Source organism: Elephas maximus, chromosome 7 (genome assembly GCF_024166365.1).
Source record: "Elephas maximus indicus isolate mEleMax1 chromosome 7, mEleMax1 primary haplotype, whole genome shotgun sequence".
Taxonomy (NCBI): domain Eukaryota; kingdom Metazoa; phylum Chordata; class Mammalia; order Proboscidea; family Elephantidae; genus Elephas; species Elephas maximus.
Window position 1 is genome coordinate 136,174,449 of NC_064825.1, and position 3,412 is coordinate 136,177,860.

Consider the following 3,412-nt stretch of genomic DNA (forward strand, 5'->3'; position numbering starts at 1 on the left):
GAAAGCATTTTAATAACAGCTGTATTTTTCAGCAACCAAAATATCCTTTTGACAAGTTTAAAAAAAAAAAAAAAGGTTAGATACCATGACCAAATTGGGTACTGTAGCGATGCAAGGTAGTTTAACACCCCAAAATCAAGTAACGTAATACATCACCAAAACAAAACAAAACAAAACCGGTTGCCATCGAGTTGATTCTGACACATAGTAACCCTATAAGGACAGCGTAGAACTTCCCCAGAGTGTTTCCAAGGAGCAGCTGGTGGATTCAAACTGCCAACCTTTTGGTTAGCAGCCTGAGCTCTTAACCACTGTGCCAGCCGGGCTCCCGTTAGCCGTCAGGGAAATGCAGATCAAAACCACGGCCAGTTAACACTTCATACCCTGGAGTGGTTGTGATCAGAAAAGCAGGCAGCGGCAAACCTCGGTGAGGATGTGGGGAACGCGGACACTCCCTTGCTGCTGGTGGGAATTTATAACAAAACAGCCACTTTGGCAAACGGTCTGGCAGTTTCTTCGGAAGTTACGCATAAAGTTATCACCCATCCCCGCGGCCACACTCCTAGATGTCTCCCCGAAGGAAGTGAAAACGTGTGTCCCCAGAAAGGCTCCCCCACAAAGACTCATAGCTGTGTTATTAATAATATCCCCAAACTGGAAACAACCCACGTTTCCATACACCAGCGAAACGATAAACAAAATGTGGTGTGTTCCGATGACGGAATACTGCTCAGTAATTAAAAAGGAGCTAAGCACTGATACGTGGTACGTGGACGCCAGAAACATCACCCCAAGTGAAAGAAGCCAGATGGAGCAGGCCACAGAGCCTAGGATTCCCCGTGGCTGAAATGTCCAGAACAGGCAAATCCGCAGAGACAGAAAGCAGATTAACGGCCGCCAGGTGTGGTGGTGGAAGTGGGGATTAGCTGCAAAGAGACACAACGGACCTTACTGGGGTGAAGCAAATGTTCTCAAGCTGAATTACGGCCAGAGCAGCACAACTCAGCAAATTCACTAAGAGTCGTGGAATTGTACGCTTAAAATGGGTGCGTTTCCTGCTAAGTAAATTACACTTCAGTAAACATTGTCATAATTTCCGATAGGTTTATTAAGGAGTCCTGGTGGCACAACGGTTAAGCACTCAGCTGCTAAGCAAACCCACCCAGAGGCTGGGTTCAAACCTACCCAGGTTCATCCCACCCAGCCACTCCACGGAAGGAAGACCTGGCCATCGAGTCCCCTAGGCATTACAGCCTAGAAAACCCTACAGGGCAGTTGTACTCTGTTGGGTGGGGTCACTGTGAGTCAGAAACCAACAACACACATTTCTCAGTAACTACTGCTTAGCAGTGCCTTAATCATTCCAATACATACTCTTCCACTACGTTTTACTTATTTTATATTTTCACTTATGATTTCGTTTTTAACTCTGAACTTTCATTACTATGTTATTTGGTTCCCAAACATACAGTGTTTTTATCTCTCTTTTGTGATTTAATTTATGAATTTTTTGCCTGGCTGTTGGAGAACATATGTTCTTTAGGCTGATCCTGTAAGTCCAGTCTTAAGACCCCAGTTGTGGCCTTACAGTAAGACTGCCCACCACCCCTCTGTCGGTTTGTCACACTGTGGTGGCTTGTGTGTTGCTGTGATCTAGAAGCTATGCCACTGGTATTTCCAGTGCCAGAGGGTCACCCACGGTGGACAGGTTTCCGCAGAGCTGCCAGGCTAAGGCTAGGAAGGACCTGGCTGGCGATCTACTTCTGAAAATTGTTGGATGTTGCTGTGAAGCTGGCTCCAACTCCTAGTGGCCTTAGGTGTAACAGAACGAAACATTGCCTGGTCCTATGCCGTCCTCATGATAGCAGGTATGTTTGAGCCAATTGTTGCAGCCACTGTGTCAGTCCATCTCACTGAAGTTTTCCCTCTTTTCTGCTGACCTTCTGCTTTACAAAGAATGATGTCCTTCTCCAGGAACTGATCCTTCCTCTCCTGATAACATGTCCAAAGTATGTGCGATAAAGTCTCACCATCCTTGCTTCTAAGAGTATTCTGGCTGTACTTCTTCTTCCGAGACAGATTTATTTGTTCTTCTGGCAGCCCCCGTAGCCCCTGCAGCCCCCGCAGCTGGAGCCACAACCCCCGCAGCTTGAGCTATGACCCCCACCATCCCCGTAGCTGGAGCTGCAGCCCCCACAGCCCCCACAGCTGGAGCCGCAGCCCCCACAGCCCCCACAGCTGGAGCCACAACCCCCACAGCTTGAGCTATGACCCCCACCATCCCCGTAGCTGGAGCCGCAGCCTCCACAGCCCCCACAGCTGGAGCCACAACCCCCACAGCTTGAGCTATGACCCCCACCATCCCCATAGCTGGAGCCGCAGCCCCCACAGCCCCCACAGCTGGAGCCACAGCCCCCACAGCCTCCAGAACAGCCACAGCAGTCCATGATTCTGGTGGGCTGAGGATGGATTTGGTCAGAGGAGTAGGTAGAGAGGAAGGTATTCAGGTGTGGAGCCTCCTGGGCCAGGAGCCCTTACATCTCTGCCCAGGGATCAGGTGTAATGTGGGCACATGGTCCCTGCTCATTCCTGACTCTTGGGGTGGCTTCTGTGGCCCTTTAAGTTGGTCATGTGCCAAGGGCTCAGGTGTATTAGTGGTTCCTGGTTACCTGGGCGTAGAAAAAGGCCTAGACAAAGCCCTGCTCCACCACCACCATTGGGCTGCTTACTGGAGTAAACAGTGTTCCCCAAGAGTCATGTCCACCTGAAACCTGAGAATGCTGTCTTGTAGAACAGATGGATCTTTGCAGACGTAATTAGTTAAGATGAGGCCACACTGGACTAGGTGGGTCCTAAAGCGATTCCTGCCATCCTTACAGGAAGAGGAGAGACCCACAGAGAGGAGATGGCTGCTTGAAGACCAAGCGGAGACTGGAGTGGTGCTGTCAGAAGGGACACCTGGGGCCACCAGGCGCTGGAAGAGGCAAGTAAGGGTCCTTCCTTAGAGCCTTCAGAGGGAGTACAGCCCTGCCCACGCCTGACTTTGGACTTCTGACCTCCAGAACTGAGAAAGAATAAACGTCTGCTGCTTTGAGTTGCCCATTTGTGAAACTTGGTTACAGTGCCCAGGAACCTGAGGCAGCTACAAACCAGCTGCCACAGAGCCAGCCTCTTCTTGCCCTAGGGCTGCCCAGCCCCAACCTCAACCCCAGGCTGCAGGCCCAGCGGGGCAGCCCCCCACTGCAGCCTGGCTCCAAAGTCCAGCAAAGGCCTCGAGCCTAGGGGTCCAGCTGGAGTCCCCCAACCCCCCAGCCCTCTTCCCGGCAGGAATGAGAGCTGCTGGCTCTGAGCCGCTTCCTGTTTGTTCTGTTCACTGGTGTGGTGTGTTTAGAAATCCCAGTGGTTATCTGTA